We start from the raw sequence: 19,604 nt of genomic DNA on the forward strand, positions 1-19,604 counted from the left end.
GCATACCGACATACTCTTTTTGCTCTCTTAGATCTGTATTTTTTTAAATACTTAACATGGAGGACACACATCAGCATCTCCCCAATTCTAGTTGTATTATCCCAAATAACTATTTCTGAATAAGCATATCGAGTCAGTTATTTCCCCTGAAACTTTTACCATAACCTCATGTGTATTTTTTTCTATCGAACTGATGGATTACTACATCACAAACCCCACAGAAGACAGATTTCCTTTCTGTGGTACCTACTTTCAAACCGGGCACCATATAATGGAAGTTATTGTCAATTAAAATTTTCTCTGAAACTTTTACGAACCACCAGGAAACTAAAATATTTATGAAGAAAAAGAAGAACAGAATTTCAGACATACAAAAATTTCATGAACATATGCTAGAAGTAGACAAACCTAAGATATTAAACCATTGCTCCATCTAATTTAAACAGGCCTCTTCTAATTTGATGGGAATCAGTCTCGTCTATAGAGGCTAGCTTCCAATGCTGTCATGTTTCCCAAATTTGGGGCTCGAGTTCACATTTACATTTGATAATTTTGATATTTTGGACATACTGTAGACATCACAATCTAATCTAACGTGCATAGGCATGTAACAGAAGTCAAGGTTTAGACCTGGTAAGAAGCTTCAAAATCTTCTAACGTAGCTTCTTCAGATGAGAAATAGAGAACCAGAATCGTGTGGTTATTGACTTATAATCGCTCAGCAAAGCAGTCCCCTGGTGGTGCAGTGGTTAAGAATCTGCCTGCCAATGCAGGGGACACGGGTTCGAGCCCTGGTCCGGGGAGATCCCACATGCCACAGAGCAACTAAGCCCCTGCACCACAACTACTAAGCCACATGCCACAACTACTGAAGCCTGCATGCCTAGAGCCCGTGCTCCGCAATATGAGAAGCCACCGCAATGAGAAGCCCGTGCACCCACAATGAAGTGTAGTCCCTGCTCGCCGCGACTAGAGAAAGCCTTCCCAGGAGTCCATTAAGTGGTCTAAGGCACAGCTAAGCAGAAGCTTGCCTCTAATATAGAAATTTTAATATATTATTTTTCTGTTTAACTCACCTTGCTTTCTCTCAGTTAATATTCTGCATTGCTCAATGTTTCCAAACTACAGTTAAATCCCTAACACTGTTCCTTACAGATAGAGCAATATTAGAACAATTGGACTCTCGCCGATTCTCCCAACCACTTGTTTTGTAAAACTTTCTATTTTTTGCTCTCCTCCTGTGATTAAATCAAACCTAGGAAATCCTACTGTGTAATTCCCCTTCATCTTGTATTGAAAAGTGCTCTCCCTCCTGAAATCTGATGGGCAACTGAAATTTTCAAACTGCCAAGAAACAGCATGGATGCCGGGGTTGGAAAGCAGACCACCTGTGTGCCAAACACCTGGGTGTAAAGACTGAAGTCTCAGGGCTTCCCTGGTGGCGCAGTGGATGAGAGTCCACCTGCCGATGCAGGGGACATGGGTTCGTGCCCCAGTCCGGGAAGATCCCACATGCCACGGAGCGGCTGGGCCCGTGAGCCATGGCCGCTGAGCCTGTGCGTCCGGAGCCTGTGCTCCGCAACAGGAGAGGCCACAACAGTGAGAGGCCTGCGTACCGCAAAAAAAAAAAAAGAATGAAGTCTCTCATTATTGATTCAAAGCATGAATATAAACTGGAGAACTCTGGAATGTGACCAGACAATACATCAGAAGGTGCTAATAAACTAGAAACTTCTCACGGTGAAGCAGACGTTGCTTCAGATTCTCTTCATTGCCCTTCTTTTCATACTCTTATAGAGAGGGCTGTCAGATTTAGCAAATAAAAGCCCAAGATGTCCAGTCAAATTTGAATTTCAGAAAACTAAATAAATTTTTAGCGTATGTCCCATGCAATATTTGGAACATACATATATCAAAAAAATCTTTGCAGTTCTTCTGAAATTCAAATTTAACTTAGTGTCCTGTGTCTTTTATCTGGCAACCCTGTTCGTATGCAAAATACCTTTGTGGTATCTCTGAAAATAATCTGGCCTCTCCTATGAGTTAATATGTGATTTTCACCAATTGGGGGAAAAGAGATTTTCAGATATCAGGCTGAACTTCTGATAAACTTTGCCTCGAGACATAACCAGGGACATTTTCCAGGCCTGGTGTGTGGGGTAGTCCACGAGTGCACAAACGTTTTCTTCTAGTGTCAGACAGCAAATATTTTAGGCTTTACAGGACATAGTCTCTGTAGTGTGAAAGCCGTCACAGACAATACATTAACAAGTGAGTATGGCTGTGTGTCAATAAGACTATGTACAAAACAGGTGTCAGGCCAGATCTGACCCACAAGATTCAGTTTTCCAACGCATGTCACATTTGAACTGGCCCTTCGCCAATATTCCAGAGACGTTCAATTTAACTTACTGGAAAATCAGTCCCACTAATTGGATATAGCTAGACTCTCCCAAATCAGAAAAATAGCATGATTGTTAAGAGAAATGGAAATCAAACTTGTGCACATACACTCCGAAAATCTGTACTATATCCCACTGCTATTGGAGGGAGAGAAGAATGATCACAGGACCAGCTGGGTTTGAAATACTAATTAGAACTAATTAAGGTTAGCACCTTATACCATTACCCAGGTCATAATTGAAAGAGACACTGTCATTTAGCCAAAGTACTACTTTTTTAAAATGAAATTAAAGAAAATATTTAAAAATGGGGGTGATGGCTGGTAATTCAGACAGAAAATTTAAACAAGAGAAGTAGCACTGAAGAAGGCATCTTGTTCCAAGGGCAGCTGAAAGACAGACACATAACAGGATACGGCTGGAGGACAAACCAGGAGACATGGGTCTTGAGTAGTTTCCATGAGTCACTGCTCAGCCACAGAAACCAGAGAGGGGCAGACGGGTGCAAAAATGGAGACAAGGAAAGTGAATATGGCTGGGAGGAGGGGGACTGAAAGAGTCAAGGGGCAAGAGAGGGTGACGTGGAGTAATGGCTCGGAGAGATACCTTTCCTGGCGAGACTTGTGGAAAACAGAGACTCAGAGACTGGTTTTACTTGTGATCTCTTGCCAGCCGCTGCTTGTTTACAATCCAAGGGTTAAGTCAGACATGACGGTGTACCTGCCAATGACAGGAAAGCCTTTTTTCCAGTGTTTTGCTGTCCTAGGGTTCAGTCTTGTAAGAAAGACTCAGGCGTACGTTTAGAATCAATCATGCATGTGACAGCCAACCCTGTATTTCAGATCATCCCTGGGAACAAACGTTTCACTTGCTAAATTTGAGGCACAAAGAGATGCAAAGCAAATTGAGCGGAAAAGAGTCACTTTATTAGAAAAGTTTCTCTTTTCCTTTTCATCAGCATCAAAGCCCGAATCAACCTGTCACCACAGTAACTGTGGAAATGACTGAAACAAAGTAAAGAGGTTATTGTCATTGAATCGCTATTCTCATAGCAATAGGAATAGATCGTGTACAACAGAGAGCAAAGAACAGAATGAATTATGCATAAACACAGCACGTATTCCGAGAGAACTCTGAGTCCAGCTGATGCGTGTGCAGGCCTGCCAACAAAGATACCCAGGAGTCAGGATATCAGAAGTGACAAATATTTTCACTTTGTTAGAACTGGCTAATCTGTGAAATGAAACTGTCCCTAAGTGAGAATGCTAAGTTAGAGGAAATGGTCTAGGATGGCTTCATGCTGCTGCCTGGTTATTATCACAAAAACAGCAAACTAATTTTAACAAGATACAGTAAGTCCCCTACGTGTGAACCTTCAAGTTGCGAACTTTCAAAGATGTAAACGTGCATTGGCATGTCCAATCATGTAAGTTAGTTCATGTGTCTGGTGTACATTGTCACGTGCCTGCGTCCTCTACAAATGGTTGTGCTTTTGTGTACTTTATTGTACTGTACAGTAGTACAGTATCTGTACTTCAAGCCCAGGATGTCCGGAAAGAAGTGTCAAAGCAGCGGTGATGGAGCTGGTACTGCTAAGGAGCATTAGGAATTGGAGGCCCACAGAAAGGACAAAGAGAGACAAGAGGAAGAAGAGACTGAAGAACCAAAGTGATTCACAACGCAGGAAATGGCAGGGGATTTTCTTTATTTGAGGAGGCACTGCTAGTTTTTGAGGCACAGGACCCAAACATAGAACGGTACACGAAGGTTGCAGCAGCCGTTCAGAATGCAATCCAGTGCTACCGTGTCATCTATGATGAGAAAAAAAGAGCTGCTACCCAGACATCACTGGATCATTTTTTCGAGAGGGTAGATAGAATTGAATCCAGCAAGGAACCAGAGCCTGTGCCGTCCGCGTCAGGCGTGAGTGAAAGTGCAGCCCGACCTCCGTCTCCTGTTGCTGACAACCCTTCAGCTCTACCATCTCCCACCTCCTCTCCCTCCTCCAGTCAGTAACTCTTCTTGCCTGTTCACTCGATGTCAGCCCCTGTGTGCCAGCTGGTGTACTGGACTACTGTACCTTTCAAGGTACTGTAAGATTAAAAATGTTTTCTTTATTTTTTGTTTGTTTTCTTATGTATTACTTATGTGAAAAGCATTATAAACCTATTAGAGTACAGTACTATCTAGCCGATTGTGCTAGTTTGGTACCTACGCTAACTTCGTTGGACTTACGAACACATTGGACTTGTGAATGTGCTCTGGGAACAGAACTCGCTCGTTTGTAGGGGACTTGCTGTAACGTACATACTCCGATCAAGTGAACTCAAAAAAAAAAATTCAGCTCCTGTGTGAGTATTTTGCATTTGTCACAATAAGGTGTATAAGAAAGTCTTTATTCTGATAAAGTCGCTAGATATCATCAAAGGCAAAATTTATCTTGCTGGAAGCATAATAAGTAATTTTTACTGAGCATTTTTAAATGCCAGGCACGGTGATAAGTGTTTTTATGTGTCTCACAACAACCCCGGGAAGAAGGCACTTTAGTATCTCTAGTTACATACGGAAAATTATGAGGGCCCGAAAGGCTAAGGAACTTCCTAAGGGACACAGCTAAGACATGACAGGGCAGGTCCTGCACCCAGGCTGTCCCACCAGAGGCCGGGGTCTTGGTCACTACTCTGCCCTGATGGGTCCTCTGCAACCCCGGACGAATAGCGGGTCAATCACCACAGTTGGCACAGCCAGGGTGGCCCTCATTCATTGCCATTGGTATCACCCATGTTCTGTGCTAGGGGTTTCCCATTCGGGGTCACAAACATCGTTCATCTATTTGCTCAGGATGCTGGTTCCTGGATGGAGAGGTGATCTGCTCTGTCATCGACCACACTGGATTCCAGAGTCAATTTTGCTGACCTTACTGGCTGGGCAGAGGTGCCCTTGGTCCCTCTCCAGCCTGTGGGCAGCCTTCCAGAGGACTGTTCTTTTGTTGTGAATATTCATTGAAGCCGTTCTGGTTTCCTGATGGAATTAATCGTGGTACGGGGACTCCTTAGGGCTGTTCCATTCAAAGTCTAGACCGCAAAATAACAGCAGTGACACCTGGGAGCTTGCTGGAAAGGCAGCTTCTCGGTGCCCTCCCTCCCCCCGACTCAATCTATCATTAGCTCTGGAATCTGCATTTTACCAAGATCCCCAGGGGAGTCGTAAGCACATGAAAACTGGAGAAACACCAGCTTTGGGGGCTTCCTCTGGCCATCAATTTTCCTTCTATTCAGAAGATTCACGGCTCTGTGTCGGGAGATCTTCCAGGACCCCAGGCGCAGGGCAGCCACTGTCCATCCCAGTGAACCAGAGTTTCCCTGGCTAGAGAGAGTAGAGAACAGTGGTAGCCACACTTGAAAATGCCTCTTCGTCACAGAAGTGTGTAAACTGTATGTTCTTCTGGGAGTCTCAGTTCTCCTCAGATTCCCAACAAAATCAATGACACAGAAGCTTCCCCCTGGGATCAGACCTGTCACAGCTCCGTGTTACTTCTTGGCTGTAATGTGCTTCCTGCATAAAAGAACTCAAAGCTTTGTAAACAATTTCATTTGTACTCTTTTTTTTATTAATTAATTAATTTATTTTTGCTGTGTTGGGTCTTCGTTTCTGTGCAAGGGCTTTCTCTAGTTGTGGCGAGCGGGGCCCACTCTTCATCGCAGTGCATGGGCCTCTCACTATCGCGGCCTCTCTTGTTGCGGAGCACAGGCTCCAGACATGCAGGCTCAGTAGTTGTGGCGCATGGGCCCACTTGCTCCGTGGCATGTGGGATCCTCCCAGACCAGGGCTTGAACCCGTGTCCCCTGCATTAGCAGGCAGATTCTCAACCACTGCGCCACCAGGGAAGCCCCTGTACTCTGTTTTTAGATTCCACATATAAGCAATATCATATGGTATTTGTCCTTCTCTGTCTGACTTACTTCACTTAATATGATCATCTCTAGGTCCATCCATGTTGCTGCAAATGGCATTATTTAGTTCTTTTCTATGGCTGAGTAATATTCCATTGTATATATGTACTACCTCATCTTTATCCATTCATCTGTCAATGGACTTATCAGCAAAGCAGGAACAGAGTCACAGATGTAGAAAACAAACATATGGTTACCAGGGGGTAAAGCAGGGGAGGGATAAATGGGAAGATTGGGATTGACATAAACACATTACTGTATACAAAATAGATAACTAAGTAAGAACCTACTGTATAGCACAGGGAATTCTACTCAATACTCTCTAATGACCTATATGGGAAAAGAATCTAAAAGTGAGTGGATATATGTATATGTACAACTGATTCACTTTGTTGTACAGCAGAAACTAACCCAACATTGTAAATCAACTATACGCCAATCAAAAATAAAAATGAATAAATTTTTAAAAATAAAATTAAAAAAAGGACGCAAAGCTGAGCCTGAAAGACCACGTAGAATTCAGTTCAGTATAAGAGGGTGGGAGCCCTGGCAGCCAACAGTGAGATTTCAGTGTCAGATCTCCCACCCATCCCTTTGCTTTATTCCTCACTGCCTCAGGGATCACCATTCCTGGATGTTTATTTAATATCCAAGAGATTAATTTTGACTAAGTGCCTAGTAGCAGAGTCTTATCCTGTCAAAAAGAATTTATTGTCTACTTAAAGGGATGCCTTGAGTGCATAGATTGCAGAAGGATAATACAAACAGAATCACCAATTAATTGTATTACAAGCTAGATGCAAGCTCTATTGAAACAATCTGGTGGCCTTATTTATGAGGAAGCCCCAGCAAACAGCCCATGATAAAATAAGAAAACTAAACTTGAGTATTAATTGTCCAGAACAATGAAAATTGTGAGTGTAGATTTCCTTTAAAATTAATTTTCTTTCTATTTTTCATCTTGTACTAAAATTTTACCCCCATCCATCTATCTCCACATCTCACCTTCTCCTTGTCTATCTTCATATCTGCCACCCTATCCTTGAAGTTTTCACATCTCTCTCCCTGTGATCAAACAACTTATTTTAGATCTGGCCAGAGTCCCTTCAGAAGGTTTCAATCTGCACTCCAATCACCCAGAATTTAAATTCATTCTGCATCCTGGACAAAGCAAGAGTGAGAGACTTGTAGAGACAGACATGACATGATGTGAAGACAGATGTCAACCAAGTGTGGGTTAAGGAAAGACAGATGTTGAGAGAGGGCAAAATTCAAGTGGGAGGGAGGTGAACCAATAAATACGTGAGCAGCCAATGGGTGATCAAGGAGAATAAAGACCTGCAAAAAGGACCACAGTGCTTTACAAGATCCAGATGGGAGACCCTCAATTAACCACAGTCTCGGTACCTGAAATTTAGCACTTATACTTACAGTCAACTTAATCATGTTATAAATTAAACAGCATAATTATTTCACTTGTGAAAGCACTTGACTATTCCTTCAGGTCGAATGGTCAAAGTCATTGTTATGTCAAAATTTGAATTTAATATGTTTTTATTTTCTAATATGCTATTAACACCAGCAAAATTATTGCATATACTGCATGTCGCTTTTCAAACAGCAAAAGTAAAGAAGTACTTTGGCAAATGGGGAGTACAGGATACATGGTCCATATGTAGTTTTCAGAAGCATCTTCTTTTTTTTTTTTTTGCTATACACGGGCCTCTCACTGTTGTGGCCTCTTCTGTTGCGGAGCACAGGCTCCGGACGCGCAGGCTCAGCGGCCATGGCTCACGGGCCCAGCCACTCCGCGCCAGGTGGGATCCTCCTGGACCGGGGCACGAACCCGTGTCTGCTGCATCGGCAGGCGAACTCTCAACCACTGCGCCACCAGGGAAGCCCCAGAAGCATCTTCTTAACGGATGGGGGATCCAAACAGAAGCAGACAGTCCAGGGTGCAGTCGGCTCACTTGCTTAAAGGAATTTGCCATGGAAATCTCCATTTTGGCCACTGTGGGTATCTAAGCTTTTCTGATGTTTACCTCATTTTTTGAAAATGAAAATATACAAAGAAGCATAATTAATCTATTATTTAGGGATACTTACATACGTGGTAATAATATTCTTTAAAGGAAATATTTAATATTCTTTAAAGGAAATAAATAATATTCTTTAAAGGAAATAAATAATATTCTTTAAAGGAATTTTATGCTAAACATAAAATTCGGGATGAAAATTGCCTCCCAAAAAGGAAGGCAGTGGAAGGTCACTAAGGAAAACCACAGTGACCTTGGTAATGTTCTTGTTCTTAAACTGAGCGGTGAGTGTTCCTTGTACTACTAGCATCATACTTTATATGCTACATGTCTTCATATGCAGAGAACGTGACATAATAAAAATTTTAAAAATCATCCAGAAATTTTGTTTTGCTGCCTCATAAATCACAGAATGCGAATTCAGAAACACCCCAGTTATGAAAATTCATGTTTGAACACTAATTATGTGAGGGATTAAAGAAGGCTCATGCCTTGAAATGTTTTCCTAACTGAGTTGAAATCAGAGAAGACATCCCTCTGACAAAGACAGCAAGCAAGGGACAGCCGGCCCTTCTGTCTCCTGGTTGTTCGTGAGCGTAAAAATGACAGTTTTGGTTTTTTCCAGGAATAATTCTAGCAATTTTTTCCCAGAGAAACTATAAGGTTTTCAGATAGGTCGCATGGGTTTTCTTAAATACTATTCCAGCTATGTGTTTTGGTCGGAATAAATGCCCAGAAATGCCACGAGGGAGTTGAAGAACAAACTGAAATAAAGAATCTACTATAATTGTTTTTTTAAATCTTTTGCCTTTTAAAAACTAAGTTTATGAGAATAATCAGAAAGTAATAAAGACTTGCTGAAGAGCACATTAGGTGTCTTAGGAAACAAGATCCGGAAGGAGGAGGCGAATGTTTACCTCCTTGAATGACCAAGTCCTCTGAGCGCAGGCTCACTGTTAAGTGCTGGGCAATGGCTCTTCTCAGACTCTGCTGATGAATCAGAAGTAAACTTCATCAGTGTAGCAGATTACATGAAAATGGAAAAACTAGCTAAGGAAATGTAGGATACAACCAGTATTCCAATGGTGGACCAAATCCAACACAGTATATTCAATAAGAGTCTACGTAAAGTCCAACACTTACGTTTTAAACATATAGTAAGAAAGTACACGTGGAAAGTTACCAAAAATGATTTTGATCTCTGTCTCCATTAATGGAATTAAAGTGTCCAAAGGAAATGGGGTGATCATTTCCTACTCTGAATGGGTCATTCGGAAATTTTGCATTCATTGCTGAGTGCTGCATCTTAATGTTGAAAAAAACAACCAGGGTAATGAGCTGCCTTGAACCAACCTTGTAAACAGAACAATGGCTATCCACACCAAAGATGAGAAGACACGGGAAGGGAAGGCCAAAGTTCAACCATGTGTACATTTACTACAGGGACCCTCTTGAGAGTGAGAGTTACATTTGCACATTTTTATCTTTGAGGGCGAGGACGCAGCCAAAGAAAGGAAGAATTATCTGATACTTATCTTCCCTAGAGATAATTAAACTGGGGCAGAATGCTATCAAGGAGACTCAAATATCTGACGTGGGATTGTGTTAGATTGTTACTGAGTCCAAGCTCGCTCCGCTCACCACAGCACAGGCCAATGAATCGCAGAGGAGGTGTTGACTTTATTCAGAAAGCCAGCAGACTGAGAAGATGGCAGACTAGTGTCTCCAATACACAATCTTATGGGGGGGGGGGTTTGGATGTCAGTTTCTTTTATCTCCTCCCCCCCATCCCACAGAGAGGGGGGAGGAGATGAAGAAGTAAAGTAAAAGGGCCTTCAGTCTTGCAAATGATCACCTGGAATTATTTGGGGGAGGGGATGTGTTAGTTTCTTCTTTCTTGCAGCCTTCCACAGGTGGGCAGGGTTCCCTGAGGCAGGGGATTAGGTGTGATTATAATAACAAAAGCAACAAAAAGCGAAGGTTAAAGTCAAAGAAACAGATGCAACAGGAGTCAACCTGTTACAAGATTAATTTTAAGATTGCTTCCAAATCTAAACACTGTGTGTGTATGTGATTTTAAATGTATGTATTTTCCCAATTAATACAATTTTTCAAAGATTTAAAAAAATGTATTAGTACAATAAAAATTTGACATAAACCATAGCATAAAGGCAGAACTAAAGCCAGAATCAAGAGAGTCTAGAGGAACTGATGTTAAGAAAAAGATTAAACCAAAGAAACTTCAAACACGGTGACCAAGACAGCCTTCACGTTCCCCTCAGCTTGGAATTTTAGAGCAGGCATCTTCCTGACTCTAGGCCTTGACCTCCTTTTCTGACAGCATTTATTTTAGAAAACTTGTAGTCCTGAATTCTTTCTCTGCCCCTTTGAGATGTAAATCTCCTCCCAACCTCTCCCCAGGTTTACTCCCTCAGAATGTAGGTAGTAAAGGACCTGGGAGTCACCCCTTTGAAATGTACTCATTAGGAAAGAGCCCTGACTGATTTCCCAGTCTCTGTGGGAAAATAGGAGCCTGACTTGAGGGGCACCAATTAGCAAATGCAGATGCCATAGTCACAGAGACGAACACTTGCAAACTCAGGAATAACTCAATGTTACACACACCCCGTTACTCAACCTCCCCGCTAACATCTTCCAGTGCTTTTCTACCAGCTCACCTGGCACTTAAAAAACACTCCTATGATATCACGTATGTGTGGAATCTAAAAAAAAATAATAATACAAATGAACTTATTTACAAAACAGAAGTAGAGTCATAGATGTAGAAGAAAACCTTAATGTTACCAGGGGATAAGGGGCGGGGGGATAAGTTAGGAGTTTGGGATTAACATATACACACTACTTTATATAAAATAGATAAACAACAAGAACCTACTGTATAGCAGGGAGAACTATACTCAATAATTTGTAATAACCTATAAAGGAAAAGAATCGGAGAAACAGTGGATACGGATATATATATATACATATATATGTATAACTGAATGACTTTGCTGTACAACAGGAACTAATACAACATTGTAAATCAACTATTTCAACAAAAAAAGAGAAAATGAGTACCAAATATCTCAGTCTAAATAAAAAATTATTTTTTAAAAAGAAAAAAAAACTCCTGCCTTTTGTTTCAGCAGAAATTAGTTCAGACTGAGTCTCCGCCACACTGAAATAGCCTTGAATAAAATCTTCCTTACCTGTTTCACTTGCTCCAGGACAAGTTTTGCTTTGACAATGGCAGCCAAGGTAAGACCCAAGAGTAGGAAGCCAGGAAAGAAACCAGGGGCTGTGCAGGTACCATCATCCGGCGAACGTTTCCAAATGCCTATCCACCCGCAGCCATGGCAAAGAATATAGTATTTATGGTCTCCCAGCACATACGGTGTGACCACAGGTGACTTTAATGCAGGGTAGAAAATGAACAGTGGCTTGAGATCCTATCAAGTTCTCTGAAGGAATCATAAATTTCTATGATTGGCACTGGAGACAAAAGGCCCAAGATGCATATGTAAACCTCCAGCAAGAACAAGAACAAAGCAAAAAGCCTTTGACCCAGCTAACGCTGGGGCAACAGCCAATGACCAGGCTTAAGCAGGAGCAGGGTTGCTGAGTAGATGATGTGCAAAGAATGGGAGAGCCTGCCTCTCCTCGTGTCTTGGTTATTATGTGGTCGCCAAGGGCTGTACTTTCTCTCTCTCTCTCTGTCCCTCGCATAAAGAGAAGAGCCTATATTTTGCGCATTGGTCAGTCATTCCATCTCTTAGACAAGCACACATCTGCTCTGGACTGGGCTCTACAGGAGGTCACAGAAGTAGTCCAGGTCCTGGCCCGGCCCCCAGAAGGACACCCAACATCCAGCTCCCTGGCCGGTTCCAGCCACAGCAGCAAGGACTTCAGAGTCGGGAAGAAGATGCCGTGGCACCCTCCACAGCTGTTCTTGTACTCAAATGCTCAGCAGCCTGGCTGCACTACACGAGATGATGTAAATACCGTGGAGAGAGAGAGAGCTGTCCCAGAGGGCCAGAGGAACCAGCGAGGTCTGCTGTGTGTGTTAATGATACAACAACAGCTGGTAATAGTACTGCGTGTCACTGCACCCTTCTTACACTCCAATGAGGAGGATACTATTGCTATTTCCACTTCTCTAAGGAAACTGAAGTTCCCACATTTAGTGAGGCTGACATTTAAACTAACGCTGATTCTAGAACCCATATTCTTATTAATGAATCCACTGGTTGTCAATTTTAGCTGAACATCAAAATCACCTGGAGTGCTATTTAAAATATCAATATCAAGGTCCCATCCCCAGAGATTCAGATTTAACTGGTTTGGCCTTAATTACTATTAAAAAATTTTAAATAAACCCTTCTGAAGGTGACTGCAATGCTGAGAACTGTGTCACTGAGCTATTCTGTTTCTCCTCCCGCCATTTCTGCGGTGGAAATAACAGCAGACATCGATGCCAGCAGAGACAAAGCTGGCTTTTCACCACGTCCCTGCTCTAACTCACCTCAGAGAGTGGGAATCCGGCCTCCACACTCGTGGTCCACCCAGACTGCACCTGCTAAGGTCACCTGTTAACTCCTACCTGACACATCCACGGTCCTTTTTCTTTTTTTTTTTCGCGGTACGCGGGCCTCTCACTGTTTTGGTCTCTCCCGTTGCGGAGCACAGGCTCCGGACGCGCAGGCTCCGGACGCGCAGGCTCAACGGCCATGGCTCAAGGGCCCAGCCGCTCCGAGGCATGTGAGATCTTCCCGGGCCAGGGCACGAACCCGTGTCCCCTGCATCGGCAGGCAGACTCTCAACCCCTGCGCCACCAGGGAAGCCCATCCACCGCCCTTTTAGAGCTTATCTTCCTGCATCATTTGACACTGTGATTGGAGCATCGTGCTTGAAACTAGACCTCTTCCCCGTTTTGTAAAGCATGCTCTCTAACTGTCCTGCAGTGTCGGTGGATTTCCTTCTGCGGCTCACCCCTGTCCCCTTGGTGTTTCCCAGGGTCCCGTCTTGACCCTCTACCTTTCTCATTCGGCGGCTTTGCACTCTGCAGAGCTAGCTCGCCAACCCCGCCCCCGACATTATCAGCTATCCGCCCCCCGCAAGAATAACAAACTCATCCTTCCTGTCTCCAGACGGTCTGTGTCCTGGGCCTCAGTTCCCTACGTCCAGCTGCGCGTTCCAAACGTCTCCGCATGCTTCATTGCAGATCCAGGATGCTGGACCGTGGCGGGGTTACAGCCCAGGGGCCTGGGGTCTCTCATGTCGCACAGGGCCTGTTGTATGCCTCGTGCAGGGGCTGGGTGGGCACTCAGTCCGCAGCTCCGAGGGGGAGATAAACCCATCATGCCTTCCAAGCACACCTCTTTAGATCTGAGGGCATTGTTCTGCTGATAGTGAGGAAAGCTTACCAAGAATAGCATTTTAATAGAATGTTAAGGGAGCCGAAATCAAGAGAAGTGTATTCTGTCGGGTGTTTGCCTATTTCCAGGTACCAGGACTCAAGCCAAAGGAGAAATTGTTCAGACTCATGGTGATTTGTTATTTCTCACATTTCTTTATCCTGACTCTTTGTACTGCTGGCTAGAACAAGTATACTCAGGTTTTCATCCTTTTTTTTTTTCACTTCCGATATTTAAGTAAAGAAATATAATTTGTCTCCCAGTTACTTAATTATATAAAGTTGATGTATTTTTCTGTTTTTTCTCATTTCTGAGATCACTTTTGTTAAAACACGCTGCCTCGATAAAGACAAATTGTTAGTTCTATGTCTCAGTGTTTGATAAAGTAATGTTCATTCATTTTACCCTGTAAGGTAATAATACTCTGAAGAAATCACTTTATTACTGGTTATTTTTAAATTGTATAGCATTATTCTGAATAGTTATGATACCGGCAATACTAGTGATAACAGTTAAGCTATTTTCTTTAATGAAATTTTTTTATAATGCCTATTACTATAGTGCCCATTTTAAATTTTTATCTCTAATACATGAGAACAGAAGAATATTATAGCATCCCATCCTTTATTTTACAAGAGCTACGATAGAGTAATAACTTAAAGGTACATACCTTGAGCCCCTGGTTCAATAGTCAAAGTCCAAATTTATATGAGTTACGAACCCAGAGGTGCTTGCTCCAAGTTAAGTGATAATTATCGGGGCAATGCTCCATTTCATTTGTAATAAAGTGCAAGTGCTATAAAGTCAAAAATCCAATTAGGAGGTTTGCATGTGTCGTCATTGCACTGCTGAACATATTAACTTTGTCAAATTAAAATAATCTCCCCAGTATTACACCTTTAAATCAATTTCTGTTATAATTTCCCTTTGCTCTCAGTTAATAAGCATACTGTGAATACTGGACCCAAAAGCATTCCATAGGTTCTCCCTTTTTGCTTCATGGATGTAACATAAAAAACATTATTTTCTCTGTGCTCCACATAAGACTTGGGGAAACTTGCCCATGAACACAGAGATCTTCAGGAATTATAATTTTTCATCTCTCACTTCAAGCATATCTCTAAACTGAAAACTTTAGATAAGATGGTTTATAGTCTAACTTGCATAGGAAAATGTGAATCAAGAATTGGAACCTATTGCCTTTTTTCATACTAATCTTTTTTATGGACAATTGACAGGAATAAAAAGTCAAGCAGTTTCCAGATACCACTCATGATATTCAGCTGGGTATGAAATAGATGAATTAAGGATGGATTTCACTTTCCTTCCAACATGGAACTAGGACCTACTCTGTAAAATAAAAAACCTCATGAGAAATGTGACTGGCTGGTGTATTTCTGAGTAATAGTTTTAGGGAGGAACAGGATTTACCTATGAAAGAGTAGCTTTGGTCAATCCCAGGAGTCAGGCATTTGACCGATGCCCACGTGGCCTTCCATGACAAAAAATTTGCACTGACCACCAGGGAGTCAGCCAGACACTTTTTCCTGCAGCCTGTGGACCACAGACATGCAGATTGAGACAGAAACGTCCTGGCTGCCGGCACATGTTCTCTTAGTTATCCAGCAGGAATACTCAGCCAGAATCGACAGTTTCTGACCTCCATTCCCCATCTCACATTTCCCCAGCAGGGCAATTCGCAGTTATTAACAGTGGAGAAATCTTAGTTTGATAGAGACTCCAAAAATTAAAAACAAGAAAATAACTTAATCAATGGGATCTTAAGGGTAGAGACCAGGAGTGTTTGTTTCTATGTGTGTAGGTTAGGATTTTGTAGTCACATGCCAAGAAAATGGGAAGTCGGAAGACAATCCTAGCAACTTCCCTGGTGGTCCAGGGGTAAAGAGTCCACCTTTCAATGCAGGGGACGCTGGTTCGATCCCTGGTTGGGGAACTAGGATCGCACATGCGGCGGGGGGGGGGCAGGCGGAGGGTTGGGGGGGGGCTGGGGGGGGTATGGGGACTAAGCCCCGGCACCACAACTACCGAGCCACGTACAGCAAACTACGGAGCCCACGCACCCCGGAGCCCACGCACCACAACTAGAGAGAAGCCTGCATGTCACAACTAAGACCAAATGCAGCCAATATACACATAAATAAATAAAGTCAACATTTAAAAAACAAAAACAAAAACAAAAGACTATCCTATAGCTCTAAGCTAAAGGAGTGAGATGCTCCTGGATTATGAAACTGAATTTCAGGGATTGCTAGCATCTTAGTTTTCACTGAGGGAAAAGAGGTATCTGGTGGTCTCCATCAGTTAAAAACACAGCAGCAAAGTAAGCACTCTGGAACCAGGTCTCTGCAGAGAGAGACGGAGCTTCCATGCTCAGCCCCTCCCTGTGTGCTTCCTTCTGGAAGTCAGGAACCAGGTAGGTCCGGGTGTCTTGATATTCTTTCTAGCACATCTCTTGTTCAAGGGAGACAGCATGCTGCAGTGGCTAAGAGCATGGATGAACTTTGGAATCAGACAGCATGGATCCCTTTCATAGCACATACTAACCAGGTGACCTCAGGATACTAACCAGGTGACCTCAGGAAGTTTATCCAACTTTACTAATCTTAATTGTTTTCCAACGATAGAATGGAAATAATAACGCCTAACTGTAAGAGCTGTTGACAGAACCAACTGGGATGTCTCGTGCAAAGGAAATATCGCCATGCTTACACTTAAGAAATACTCAAATGGCTGCTAGAGTGCAAGCATTTTTATATTCTTTGATGATTTTTGTACTCATTAGAAAGGGAGAGAAGAAATGAGTCCTTCTACCTGAACGTCCTGAGTTGTAGCTCCCTTTCTTCCAGTGCCAAGCATCTTTCTTGATTTATTTCTAATAATCAATTATACCATCTTGCAAGCTTGCAGATTTTTGTGAGTTGGCTCTCTTCATTTTTTCCCATTGCTTTCTGATATATTTTCTGTGGAATGAATTCCGTGGTCAAGGACCTCATCTGTAAAAGGTTTTCTAATTCTTTCAGAAGAACTACTAGCTTCCTCCCCTGTGTTCCCACTAAGAGCAGGGTATTTACTTGACTGTGTTTGGTTGGTTGTCCGTCTCTCTCCCTTGATACACAGAAGCTCCTCGAGGGCAGAGGCCGTGGCTACTTGTCCTTATTGAACTCAAGAGTGTGAAAAACAGCTTTAAAGTACATGCTTTGGGAAAACAAATACTGAGAATCATTCTGGCCAGCAATGTCATTTGGCATTTGAAGAGCCACCGGGGATGGGACAGCACAGTCAGACATTCTGTGAGATTTTCTACCATAAATGCCACCGTGAAAAGTGACCAGGCATTTGGGAGCCCCCGAGAGCATCATATTTGAAGCTATTTGAAGCAGCAGCTTAGGAGTGCTCTTTTAGGACTCATATCTGTTCTTGATACTTTGTTGTTCAAAGACTATGCACAGCAGAATGTAAAATATCAGGAAACGGTCTCTTAATCCTTTGCGCTCTTACTTTTTTCTCTTAAAAAATAAGATTAAAATATCTTTACTCTTTAAATATAATTAACTACTTAAGACTTCAGCGATAATGGCAATATGTTCTTTGTTCCATTTATAAAATTCTCAAGACACAGGTATAAGTTAATTCAAAACTCAGCTTATATTTCTAAAATATAAGAAATAGGAAAACTGAATAATCACGTGAGGTCAGTGCCATTAGTGATAGCAAGTTGAGTATTAATTCACACTTGCAGGGTGTGCAAAAAATGTAACAAACTTTATCTTTTGTAAAACTCGTTTTTAAAAAATTATTGGTGACCTTGCCACTCAATCTAATAAACACTTTGTTTACATAAATGGGATTTGGGGGGAAATGTTAAGAAAATAAAATACAATTAAGCAAATCAAATAACTATTTCAGGAAAGGTATATGTCATCTCTTCAGGTTTAGAGAGGAAAGATCACTCTACTCTCAAATGCAGCCTCTTACCAATACAAAAGCAACATAATCATACTAATAGAGCAGGTAAATAGTTGAAAAAGGAGAAGTTAGGGGAGCCACTGATTTCTCCATCTTATCCAACTACAACTTTTATACAAAACTTTAAATGAACCTACAAAGCACATTCCAGATTAAAATAAAAACTGAATTTTTACCAAAATGTATTCCACTATGACATAACAGAGGTGGAGCAAAATGTATCATTTGTCATTCTGAAGACTAAAGACTTCCAAGTATGTGAATGTTTAAATGCATTTTAACAGAAATAAAATTTCTGAAAATTATCATAAATTTTACTGTATTTAGAAGTACCTAACCAAGCCTCCTGTTAAAAACAAATAAATCAGTTGAAGTATTTAGAGTGGAAATTTATACCCATTTCAGAGAAAATATCCTTATCTGCAATTCCTTGACCTGTGATTTCTTTCAAATTTATTGCAGGAAATTACATGCTTATCAGTCTAGTTTTTCTTCTTGAAAACAAAGACTGACTTTGGAAAATTTAGAAAAATTAATTCTAAGTATTTCCATGGTATCTAAAATTCAACTATGAAGCTATATTTCAAACTAGCTTATAACACAATGCCTTCAACAACATTTCAAAAAGTATAACTTTGTATTAAAAGTGCTATTTTGGCAACTTAAAAAATCTTTACAAGAACAATGAATAGAAAACAGTAACAAATATGGTAGACATTAATCCAAGGGTATCAATAATCACTTTAAAAGTCAATGATCTAAATACAACAATTAAAAGGCAGAAATTATCAGAGTGAATAAAAAAATAAAACTCAACAATATGTTGTCTACAAGAAACCAAATTTAAGTATAAAGACACATATAAATTAAAAGGAAAGAGATAGAGAAAGATATACCATGCAAACAGTAATCAAAAGAAAGTGAGAGTACCCATATGAATTTCAGGCAGAGCAGACTTCATAACAGGGAAAGTCATCAAGGATAAAGAGAGCATTACATAACGATAAAGAGTGAATACTTCAAGAAAACGTAACAATCCTTTGTGTATATGCACTTAACAACAAAGCATCAAAATAAATGAGGCAAAACTGCAAGGAAATAGACGAACCCACTGTTACAGCTGGAGACTTTTAACACTCCTCTCTCAGAAATGGATGGATTCAGAAGGCATAAAATCAGAAATAACATAGTTAACAGAACTATCAAGCAATCAGATAGTATAGACATCTATAGATGACTTCACCCAACAGCAGAATACATTCTTCTCAAGCTCACATAGAATATTTATCAAGATAGACCACATTCTGGGCCATAAATCACACCTTACACACCTAAAAGAATGAAATTCTACAACATTTCAGACCACAGTAAATTAAGCTAGAAATCAATAACAGAAAGATAGCTGGAGAATCCCCAAATACTTAGAGATTAAAAACATATTTAAGGGCTTCCCTGGTGGCACAGTGGTTGAGAGTCCGCCTGCCAATGCAGGGTACACGGGTTCATGCCCCGGTCCGGGAAGATCCCACATGCCGTGGAGCGGCTGGGCCCATGAGCCATGGCCGCTGAGCCTGTGCTCTGCAACGGGAGAGGCCACAGCAGTGAGAGGCCCACGTACCGCAAAATAAATAAATAAATAAAATAAAATAAAAAACATACTTAAAAATAACACATGGTTCAAAGGAGAAATATCAAGAGAAATTTAAAAATATCTTGAGCAAAATGAAAGTAAAAATCAACTTACCAAATTTGTTAAATGAAGTGAAGCACTTCCTTCAGAGGGAAATGTATAGCATTGAATACATGCAA

The sequence above is a fragment of the Stenella coeruleoalba genome (genome assembly GCF_951394435.1).
Source record: "Stenella coeruleoalba genome assembly, chromosome: 12".
In the NCBI taxonomy this organism is placed as follows: domain Eukaryota; kingdom Metazoa; phylum Chordata; class Mammalia; order Artiodactyla; family Delphinidae; genus Stenella; species Stenella coeruleoalba.